The following is a 12,785-nucleotide window of genomic DNA, read 5'->3' as shown; positions in this document are numbered from 1 at the left end:
TGGTGAGGAGAGAAAAACACCCTTTCTTTATTTTCAATGAGAAACAGCTATTTTATTGTTTGTTGTACATGCTCTGTAGCTGAATTCCCCAAAGAAACCGGAAACCCTGATAGCAATTTCTCATGGCAGTATATTGAAATTCTGGAGACATATGGGTTCTTGAAAGAATGTGATCCTTTTATTTACATAAGAGAAAAAAACACAATGTATAATAAAAAAGGGGAGTTAAGTTTATTCCTTTAGAAAGTTCAATATGACCATAATGCTCGATCAGTCCGTTCTGTTTCAGAAATACAACTCGTACACACCCTAGATCAGAAAGTCTCTTCAATAATGCACCAAATGGTATCAGGGCTTTTAAACAGTCTTGGCACAATGATTTCAGTGCTCATACGGTGCATTTTGTTTTTTCCAGCTGAGAAGCAACCTTCAGCACCCTAAGGAAAGGAACAACCTCAGTCCTCAGGGTAGCTGCCACAGCATACACGCCCTGCTCTGTGCTCTGAGAGTAATACAAATCAAACTTAAAGTACTGGACAGTGCATACCCCTCTCTTTCATTATTTAGCATTGGAATCTCTGGATTGCATGAGCGAAACAATACATCAATCACAGCCCCCTGCCCCACCCCGCTCAACTTTTCAGTCACTAACAATCTGATAATATTTGCATATTGTTCTTTAAAATTTCAAATCCAAGGGCTAAATTAAAAAGTCCTTGTATTTCCTACGTATTTTACATCATGGTTATAAATGGTCTCTCCTTTTTCCAATCCCCTTGTCAAACAAAATTATTTCAGCTGAATAATTCTGTAATGTATATTTTAAGAACCGTTCTCACTTACTTTTAAAAAATCCCTCAGAAAATGATTATTCATATATCCTCTTACCCATCTATCTCTTCCTATTTCAAAAAGAAAAGATTACTCATTCCTTGAACAACTCCAGGAAGTAAAAACTGTGTTGACATCTTTCAGATTAGTGATCAATTTTATAGCCCCAGGTATTGGGATATAAACAATAGTTTGAAGAAAACCTTGCTAAGAAGATATCATGGCATATCCACTATGTTTTTAATAGGAGAACACAATTTTCACCTGAATTTGTAGTGTCTTTTAATAATTGTTTGCTGGGGTGGGGAAATGAGAGTGGGTAGAGAAAGCCCAGGGGAAGGGACGGAGCCTCTCTGGCTTTTCTGTGTGAGCCTTGGTAATTTGCCTCTTCCCACGTTACCTCACCGAAGGCTTTGAGACCCTCTTCAAGGGCCAAGTCTGTCAGAATTGAAAATAATGGCAAATACTAAACAGAGGGTCTAGACAGTGGTGACGCTGGCAGTTTTCAAAGTCTTAACACAACAATTACGTTGTTCTAGGGTTAGATTTTTCTGAAACTTGAAAAAAATTGAACATCTTATTTGGAATTGGCAATTTGAAAACATACTGGAAAAAGATCCCAATGTGCTGGTATGCATGTTAATCCCTTCCTTTTCACATTTAAAAACTATTTATCATTGTGGAAGAGGCCTTCATGTCTAAAGGAAGCTGTGAGAGTGTGACGGTGAGTAAGAAGCAACATCTAGCCTGGGAATGTAATGTAAACTATACAGGATCTCTAAATTGTAGACTCTCTAGGTCAAGAGACATTATTCAGTGAGCATTTTCATAACCTCGGCACCATTCCAGATAGATGGGAAAAGGGATGATGCCAACAAGCAGAAGAGAGAAATGAGCTGGCCTCACTATTGCTTGGAAGAACAGAAGTGAGAGCGACAGATTTTTTTTTTTTTTGGAGAGGTTTTTGCTATAGGGCACGTGCGCTCGCCAGACAGACAGAGAGACAGAGAGATAGAAAGCAGGAAATCACCCCCCAGGGGGGATGGCCACGCCGCAATCCCTTCTCCTCCATTCTCCTCTCGGGATCTTGGGCTCGCACGCACACGCGCCCGGCGTGAGTTTAAGCCACCGGGTCCGGGACTCGAACCGCGGTCGACTATGTGGGAGTCCAGCGACATAGCCATTATGCTAACTGCTGGTCCCGAGAGCGACAGATTTAAAGAAGGACTTGTCAAGGAAGAAGTAGTTGCTGGGGCCAGCAGGTGGCTTAATGGTTACATCACTGGACTCCCACAGGGCTGACTGGTTCAAGTCTCACCTGGTGGCTTGAAAACCAGGCCTGGCATGTGTGTGTGTGTGCCCAAAATCCCAGGAAGAGAATGAAAGAGAAGAGACTGGCATGGCCACAGAAATCACCTTGATGGGTGATTTCTCATTTTTCCTTTCATTATCTCTGCCTGTCTCTCTGGCAAATGCACATGCCCTAGGGCAAAACTTCTTTACAAAAGAAGAGAGAAAGAAAGAAGAGAGGAGAAAGAAGAAAGAAAGGAAGAGAGGAAGAAAGAAAGAAAGAGAGAAAGAAAGAAAAAGAGAGAGAGAACGTAGTTGAGGGCCAGTCCTGTATCACAATGCTGTAGGGAGCTAGGTCCCAAAGTGCTGACTGCAGTTCTAGCCCTGATCCTGGTGGCTTGGAAAACATACCTGGCGCATGTGCAAGTGTGCCCAGAATGACGATGAGAAGGAGGAATAGAGGAAAAAAGATTGTGGCCTGACTAGGCTTCATTGAGGTGGAGGGAGTGCTCTCTCTCTCTCTCTCTCTCTCTCTCTCCCCCTCTCCCTCTCCCTCTCCCTCTCTCTCTTTCACGGATGAGTGCATGTACCCTCCAGAGGTGAACAATTAATAAGTAAAAATAAAATACAACAAAAACTTCCATCACCCTCCCAAAAATAAATAACATGAAAGCAGCAGTCAATTGCAGGTTGAAGCATGAGGAGTTCACTAGTTGAAGAATGATTCAGAAGGTGCTGTGGGTACGTAGGCAGGCAGGAGGATGAAACATAAAAAATAATAATAAAAAAAGAAAAAGAGTGTCCAACTGGGGCTGAAACATTTTTATATGGTGTATATATAGCATAGAATATTTGTGGTACAAAAAGGGCCGGATGGGAGGAGGTGGAGGGTGAGGGAGAGTGCAGGGGAATGTTCTTCAAAAGGCAGACTGGAAACTGTGCAGAGATTTCTATGCCACATATCAATGACATTCCAATATATTCTACACTAAAAAATAGACATCAAAAGCTTTCAGCAGGTAATAAATGGATCATGTGTGAGTTTAGGAAGAAATTTCATGGCAGCTTATAACAGGTGTCTCCATCTGTGGCATTTGAACTACCTGCTATTGATGTACCTGGAAAGATCATTTAAAAAGTGGTTCCTTCTGCCCACCACACACTTACTGGAAGTGAACATTTGAGGTTGGGATGCAGGAATCTGCAGTGTTACCAGCTTCTCAGGTGATCCGTGGGGATCCCAACATTGCAGAAACACTGCTGAAGGTGAAATTGGGAAAATCAGAGGTAGGACAGCTAGAGTTGAGGTTCTCTTTAAGCTAAAACTAAAGTGGCCAAATCAGCAGATGGCAGGTGGTTAAGGCACTGGACTTCCACATGGTTGACACTGGTACTAGTCCCAACTCATGCCAGGTGCTTGAAGAGAGTTGAGTGGAGGAAAAGGGATTGTGCCATGGCCAGCCCCCCTTGGAGGATGATTTCTCACTTTCCCTCTTTCTGTCTTTCTCTGTCTCTCTCTGGAGAGTGCCTGTACCCTAGGGGAAAAAAATCTAAGAAACTAAAATGGCAGAAAACTGAACGAGGATCTTTCAGAAAGAAAAAAGAGAATGGTGAAAAGATCTTATTAAATGAACAAACAATATTCTCCCAAGAAAAACTGGATTTGAGACATAACTCAAGTTAGGAGGTAAAGATTAATTCCCTGGAGGAGTAATCAAATAGAGTCTAGGAAGAGTTTTAAAGAAACAGGTTTTCAGAAGAGACTACATGTGAAAGACGTGCTTTCTGAAAGAAATAACAAATACCCCTGTTATTAGAGCATAGTTTGAGATTGTGTCAGGGGAAGGAGCAAGGTTCTCGGGGATTCTATGATTACTTCCAAGGAGTTAGGATAGGAATGGGACTGAAGAGATGTAGTTTAGTTTGCATTTTAGAAAGGCCATTTTGACATGTTTAAGAAAGGGCAAGAAAATGAACTTTGAAAACACCAATTAGGAGCCAAGAGATCAATTAAGACCCTTTGCAATAAGATAGCCAATATCAGATAGAAGCTGCCAGTAGGGTTCTTGAATCAGGGCAACCTAGGCAATGGCCCTGGCTCCATCCCCTTAATAAAATTCAGTAAATAAAAAATCCTGTCTCATAGGTATGTTGTAAAAATAGTATATGATTTGGTATGGTACATATAAAGTATTGACCTAGGGTTTGATACATAAAAGTGTTCAATACATTTTAAAAAAATCTTATTCCATAGGGAACATGTAGGTGGTATGATAGTAAGAGTAGAACTACTAACCGTACAAATACAAGTGGAGAAACTGGCAAAACTTCATCCTAGATTGATTACAAAACATGAGGTAGATGAATGTGTCTAGAAGGCCTTCGAATTCCTGGCTTGAGTGAGGCAGTGGTCAGGAGTACAAGAGAGGTTTGGAAAGGGAGAATAGGCATGGCATGTATCTTACAAATTTCTTGGAATGACATGAGGGGAAGTCAAGAGTAAATGAACTATTAGGAGACAAGGACTTTGACTGAAGCGGTTCCTTTGGAAATCATTATCGTATAAAAATAAGTAGGCACACTCGTGTCAGCTAAGTGTTGGCAGGAAGTTCAGTTGGCTAAGGATGAAACCTTGGCATACACCAATGTTTAGAAGGCAAGCAGAAAGAGGAGTAAAGAAAATGAGAAGATATTACCTGATGAGAAGCCAAGATTGTTAAAAGTTTTCACAAAAGTTCATTGTGAACAGTGATGCATACAGAAAAAAATATCAAGTAAAATGTTGACAGAAAAGTGAAAACTGGATTTGATAACTTTGTCGACAGGCCTTCTCTGAATCTGCTCCTCTCACCTCCATCCGTCCAGTCCTATGGTGGCCAGATTCAATGCTCTTCTGTCAACATCACTGCTTTCACGTCTCTCCTTAATTATACTGATACTGTGGAGACTGTTGTCTGAAGTCTCTCAACCTGGAGAATCTACAATTGAGAGATTCTGTATCATTTGTATTTCTAAGTCAGATATTGCTTTTCACTCATTTAGAAATTCTCAGAGTATCCTTCAAACCTGGATGTTTCTTTCCACAGTGAAAGTTTTGATGACTTTGGTAGTTGCAGATTTTAAGGAATAGTGGGACTACAATTTTGACTAACACAGAGATGAAGGGACCTAATGGCACAAGAGTGAAACATCACACTCTACAATAATGATCTACATGTTCCGGGTTTGCATTCAGAGATCTGAGTACAGCGGGCACATGGGGTTCCATGATCCAGGGCTGGCTGAGGATGGAGGTGTATGGTGGCATCGAGATTTTTGTCTCTCTCTTTCTTTCTTCTGTCTCTCTTGCTCAAGGAAAAAAAAAAAAATAAACCAACTTAAAAACTAGAGGAATAAATGAGATGTGAGGAAGTAGAATCAGTATATATGCTGTTTTTAAATAAGGTAAATTGGAGGCCCAGTTGTGGTGGCACAGGTGGTAGGGCACCACTGTGTGATAGTGTGGCCTGTGATAGCTCAGGATCAGATCCTGGTTCCACCTAAACATGCCAAGTGTACTTGCATGACACCCATTGACTAGAAGGACTAGAAGTGCAGCATGGAAGACTATGTCAAGGCTACCTGCCTCTTTATCTCTACCAAGAAATAAGTAAATAGGGGCCAGCAGGTGGCATGGTGGTTGAGGTGCTGGACTCCCATATGGTTGATCATGGTTCAAGTCTTGGACCTGGCAGCTTGCTTTCTCTCTCTCTCTCTTTCTCATTCTGGTGAGCACTAAGATAATAATAACTACAATGAAGTCACTCTTTAAAAATAAACAAATACAATAAACTTATTTTTCTAAAAAAGGAAGGTAAACTTAGAGGGAACTTTGAGAAGGTTAACAAAAAATGGAAAAAGCTTATATACTTCTCTCCCATCCTTAGCTGACAAATGTTACAATTAATCAACAATAGCCACAGTGGATCAAATTGGCGATATGTAGGAAAGGTGGGGAAAGAGAAAGAATTCGTTTAGGTCATGGTTGGGATCCAGTGCAGATCATCGAGCTAGTAGTTTAACATATTGGGTCGTCAGGAAAGTCATGACTTGTGTGTGAAGAAAAACAGAAAAATACATCATGACTTTCTTGACAACCTAATAAAATATTCCCAGAAGAAAAGGAAGTGCATACATTACAAATCATTAGTAAATCAGTAGTAGCTTCATCAATGGAGGTAAATGAGATTGCCCAGAAAGATAAACAGTGAGCAGAAAACAGCACCCAGAACACAATTTTGATCAAATAAAATAGTCAAAACACAAAACGAGTCTGAAAAAATCATCAGAGTAAACTGAGTAGGGGTAAATATTGTAAAAGGAGGGTAATAGGAGAGTGACTCAGAAAGGACAGCAGAGATAGGAAGTTCAGGAATGGGACCATCAACCAAATCTAAGATTCAGTTGAGCAAGATTAAAATCACAATGGTCTTTCTATTCCAAGGAAATACCACAATATTGGCAATCTGCTGTTACTGTGTCATGTTTAGAATGGCAAAATTCTGTAGTCTATCGTTTTAACGTTAGAGAATGAGTAAAACATTATTGACTTTATTATTTTCACACAGAGGCCAGAATAAGGAAAGTATCTCAAGGATCTTGTGGGAGAATATTATAAAAAAACTTATGGAAAACTTAACAGGTGATCTTTCATTAATGAAGTGTTTTAAGGTGGTTATAAAAATGAAATAATCTAAGAAAACTTCTTGAAGAGTGTTTTTTTTTTTTTCAGGACAATTGTTGAATGTTAAAATAGTCACAGTAGGTTGCACAAATTAATTTGCTGTATTTTAACTGATATCCACTGAATTAATATGTCCTAAATTTAAACATGCAAGTTTATGCAGTCAATATAAAAATTAGCATGCCGAAATTAATTAAAAAATGCTAATTATAACTAGAAATATTTCACTCAATTGTTACAAGTTGTCAAAAGAAAAACAAAAAAGAAAAATAATAAATGTACAATAATTCGCTTATTAGGATTAGCCATTGCTTTTTAAGACATATTTTTATATTCACTTTTATAATCACCTATGAAACATTTCTCCACTTTCAAAAACAAACTTAATAATCACTATTACATCCTAGTCTTCCATTTCTCTTACCAAAAGACAGTCAAAACAAGACAAGAGTTCCTCTTAACATGTAACGAAAACATCCCAAAGCTCTGAGCAAGAAACTTGTGAGGCTTGAGATGTGGGAGAGAAAAGGGAGTGTTTTGAGTGAGATAAGACCTGCATCATTATCCTTTTAGATCTGTTTCTGAGAAAGAATTGTGTATGTGAACACATTTATACGTTTATGTATGTACACATATATGAACTATTGTATTGACACATTATCCAATATTTTCTAGAGCAAGACTTGTTAAAAATGCAGTGTAAGATTTCAAAAAATCTGAAGCAGGGTCTGGATTCCACATTCTCTCTTGCTCAAGGAAAAAAAAAAAAATAAACCAACTTAAAAACTAGAGGAATAAATGAGATGTGAGGAAGTAGAATCAGTATATATGCTGTTTTTAAATAAGGTAAATTGGAGGCCCAGTTGTGGTGGCACAGGTGGTAGGGCACCACTGTGTGATAGTGTGGCCTGTGATAGCTCAGGATCAGATCCTGGTTCCACCTAAACATGCCAAGTGTACTTGCATGACACCCATTGACTAGAAGGACTAGAAGTGCAGCATGGAAGACTATGTCAAGGCTACCTGCCTCTTTATCTCTACCAAGAAATAAGTAAATAGGGGCCAGCAGGTGGCATGGTGGTTGAGGTGCTGGACTCCCATATGGTTGATCATGGTTCAAGTCTTGGACCTGGCAGCTTGCTTTCTCTCTCTCTCTCTTTCTCATTCTGGTGAGCACTAAGATAATAATAACTACAATGAAGTCACTCTTTAAAAATAAACAAATACAATAAACTTATTTTTCTAAAAAAGGAAGGTAAACTTAGAGGGAACTTTGAGAAGGTTAACAAAAAATGGAAAAAGCTTATATACTTCTCTCCCATCCTTAGCTGACAAATGTTACAATTAATCAACAATAGCCACAGTGGATCAAATTGGCGATATGTAGGAAAGGTGGGGAAAGAGAAAGAATTCGTTTAGGTCATGGTTGGGATCCAGTGCAGATCATCGAGCTAGTAGTTTAACATATTGGGTCGTCAGGAAAGTCATGACTTGTGTGTGAAGAAAAACAGAAAAATACATCATGACTTTCTTGACAACCTAATAAAATATTCCCAGAAGAAAAGGAAGTGCATACATTACAAATCATTAGTAAATCAGTAGTAGCTTCATCAATGGAGGTAAATGAGATTGCCCAGAAAGATAAACAGTGAGCAGAAAACAGCACCCAGAACACAATTTTGATCAAATAAAATAGTCAAAACACAAAACGAGTCTGAAAAAATCATCAGAGTAAACTGAGTAGGGGTAAATATTGTAAAAGGAGGGTAATAGGAGAGTGACTCAGAAAGGACAGCAGAGATAGGAAGTTCAGGAATGGGACCATCAACCAAATCTAAGATTCAGTTGAGCAAGATTAAAATCACAATGGTCTTTCTATTCCAAGGAAATACCACAATATTGGCAATCTGCTGTTACTGTGTCATGTTTAGAATGGCAAAATTCTGTAGTCTATCGTTTTAACGTTAGAGAATGAGTAAAACATTATTGACTTTATTATTTTCACACAGAGGCCAGAATAAGGAAAGTATCTCAAGGATCTTGTGGGAGAATATTATAAAAAAACTTATGGAAAACTTAACAGGTGATCTTTCATTAATGAAGTGTTTTAAGGTGGTTATAAAAATGAAATAATCTAAGAAAACTTCTTGAAGAGTGTTTTTTTTTTTTTCAGGACAATTGTTGAATGTTAAAATAGTCACAGTAGGTTGCACAAATTAATTTGCTGTATTTTAACTGATATCCACTGAATTAATATGTCCTAAATTTAAACATGCAAGTTTATGCAGTCAATATAAAAATTAGCATGCCGAAATTAATTAAAAAATGCTAATTATAACTAGAAATATTTCACTCAATTGTTACAAGTTGTCAAAAGAAAAACAAAAAAGAAAAATAATAAATGTACAATAATTCGCTTATTAGGATTAGCCATTGCTTTTTAAGACATATTTTTATATTCACTTTTATAATCACCTATGAAACATTTCTCCACTTTCAAAAACAAACTTAATAATCACTATTACATCCTAGTCTTCCATTTCTCTTACCAAAAGACAGTCAAAACAAGACAAGAGTTCCTCTTAACATGTAACGAAAACATCCCAAAGCTCTGAGCAAGAAACTTGTGAGGCTTGAGATGTGGGAGAGAAAAGGGAGTGTTTTGAGTGAGATAAGACCTGCATCATTATCCTTTTAGATCTGTTTCTGAGAAAGAATTGTGTATGTGAACACATTTATACGTTTATGTATGTACACATATATGAACTATTGTATTGACACATTATCCAATATTTTCTAGAGCAAGACTTGTTAAAAATGCAGTGTAAGATTTCAAAAAATCTGAAGCAGGGTCTGGATTCCACATTTCCAACAAGCTCTTAAGTGATTTTTGTTGCTAATCGGATAGGACTTTGCATGGTGAAACTTTAGAGTACAAAGATTTTGTTTAGAAAATTAGGATAAATATGTAGATAAATGTTTAGATACCAACATTGCAATATTAAAAGTTTGGATGACAAAATAGAGGAATATATAGTCCAGTGAATTCAACCTTATCTCCTAGTAAACTTGAAGATAAACCTATTGTTTCTATGAACGAGTTAGATAATGCTATATTACTTCTCTTCTTGATGGTATTAATATATAGGCAGATTCCCGCCATCTTTCCTCTGAGTTATTTCACTTTTATCTACATCACTATGAGCAGTATTTTATCACTTACTGATCTACACTGTTATTTAACTGTTTCAAGAGTGTAAATTGACCAGTATTTTAAATGTTTAATGACAAAATAAATACCTAATATTCTCTGGAAGATAATGTTCAGAACAATAAAGTATAATCTATTTCATTTTGCTGCTGATATGTTGAGCATGTGATAATGATAGTTTGATGATAATTTTTGAGATAGCCATTAAGAAATTAAATTCCATCTAAGTAGATTTGCAGGGCTTAACAAGTATAAGAAAACTACTATAAAAATAAGGCATGACTTAATACAAAATGAATTTGCAGTTACAAGTGTTACAAGTGTTAGAGTTTATCAAGAGATGAAAAAATGATGTCCCTTCATTTCTTATCAATTAATTTAAAATACAACATGACATTTTTATTTTCTTAATGTGTTGCTAAATTCAGGGAAATAACATGGTCTATCAATTGAAGAAAATTTTTTAAAGATGTCATAATCAAGGCTGTATTTAATATCTCAGGTAAAAATGTAGGTGCATTCATGGTATTTTTCTCAAATAAAGCAAAAGGTGGCAAAAGATTATTAAATGCTCTGTCAAAGTGCATTTTGAGAACATGTGTCTTCAATTTTGTCTCTAAAGTATCTCATAAGTCTGAGGATAAAATAGCACTACTTACTCAACATAGAAAAATTAACTGATTATGCACTTGTATAACTGTAGTCGTCAATTCAACTGGGAACCAGAAAAATAATCTATATTAAGTCAAAGAGGTCTTATAGTCAACAGTGTCAAATATTTGTGATTTTTCACGGATGCTCTGGTTTCCACAAATGCCCAAATAACCTCACCTGCTTTTTCAATTTGTCTCCAGACTATGCTGCGGGTCAGCGATCCCTATTATGTCACGTCAATACAGTAGTTAAATAAAGATAAATAATTTAAAATGTGGCAGGTAGTCCACATCTTAATGTCAATCATCTTTACCCATGCAATATTTTCCAAGTTCAAATGGAAACTACTTCCATTTCAGACTAAAGGCTTTTATATATACACACATAGTTCTTAAATTAAAAAAAAAATCTATTTTACAGAGATGATTGAAACTTAAATGAAGCTCAATTTAAAATGTTAGATAGAAATAAAGATAAAGGGGACTACACCTAAAATACTTAAGGTAATTACAAATACACAGGTAATATACTTTTTTCTAGAAAAATGATTATATTCTCCTTAAATTCTTAATTATAACAATGAAAGAATCCAAAATGGGCAAATGTACTAATTGGTGATCTCTATCATTTAGTTAGCTTAGGCAGCTCAGACAGTCAGTAATTACTCTTTGAAATACATATATGAATAAAGTCCTAAGTAAAGACTTGGACCTCTTTTCAATCTACTTGCAAGTAAAAAAGGTGAAATAAACTTAAAATTTAAGTTCAAAACAGGAAATGTGTCTGTTGGAGGAGCCATCACATCCAAACAAGTGAAGAAGTCATGTCGCATGCCAGTACTCACTTCACTGTATTTGGTGAAGGATTTTTTATTGTCAAGTTCCTGGCTTAGACAACTGCTGTAGGACATAGAGTCCACTAGAGGGCTCTCAAGAGGCAGCAGTTACTGAAGCTGAAGGTGAAGGTGCTTAGACCTCTGGATTGACACAGGTGATCAACATAGAGGCCTTCATAGGAGTAGCACAATTGTACTTTAGGTTTAGTTTACTTAATTTTATTACTGATAGTAGTTAAGAAGGGTTCTGGACACCTATGTACATTTGTGAGTTTTATCTGATCACATAACCTTCTACTGCACTTACTTTTTCTGGTAAATTTCTCACCCCAAGGAGTCAAGACATGGGTAGCACATTTAAATTAGCAAGATGCGAATTTAAGATTTAGTCTGTTACAAATAGTTTCTGCAAAATAATGTTTTAGTAAAATTTGCCATAGAAGGTAATGAAATATGATAAAACCAACAATGGAAGAAATAGGATCTCCAAAGTGGATAGCCATTGCCTAAGAACTCCCATCGGTGTTCTGAAAGGGAAAGAAATAGGTTCACCCGTAGGAATTACATTCAAAGTATTATGACAATCAATAGGTATAGGACAAACTGAATAACTTTGTCCTCGCATTTTAATCTAAAGTTATACAACTTCAAGAAGAGTCAAAGTAACAAATGGATAGATCCAATATCCTAATGGCGTTTTTTTGGTAGCAGCACACTTGGCAATCCTGTGGAGCATGTCTTGTTCCCATCAGTAAAAGTGACTTATTCCAACATGATTTTACAAAAGGACACTATACTCTTTGAATATATACAACAAAATGTTTGCAAGGATGACCCTCTCTGGAGGAGAACATTGTGTAGCTAAGGAAAAAATAATTTATTTTCTATCTCTAATGTAAAAGTGTACAATTACCTATTTTTAAAATCCTTCAGAGTGGATCACTGCACACCTTCCATTGTATTTGGGCCTGCTAATAGCATGATGGCTAATGCACTGGATCCCATATGGCCAACTCTACAGTTCAGGTCTTGGACCCAGTGGCTTGAAAATGACACTGTGTGTGTGTGTGTGTGTGTGTGTGTGTGTGTGTGTGTGTGTGCCCAAAAATCCTGAGAGAGAATGGAAAAGGGATTGAGGTTTACCATCCCCTCTTTGAGGGGAAGGGATGATTTCTCACTCGCTCTGTCTCTCCCCGGCAAGTGAGCTTACCCTACAGCAAAAATCTAAAATACGTGTGTGT

The sequence above is a fragment of the Tupaia chinensis genome, unplaced genomic scaffold, assembly GCF_000334495.1.
Source record: "Tupaia chinensis unplaced genomic scaffold, TupChi_1.0 Scaffold000009_1, whole genome shotgun sequence".
In the NCBI taxonomy this organism is placed as follows: domain Eukaryota; kingdom Metazoa; phylum Chordata; class Mammalia; order Scandentia; family Tupaiidae; genus Tupaia; species Tupaia belangeri.
This window is presented reverse-complemented; position numbering follows the sequence as displayed.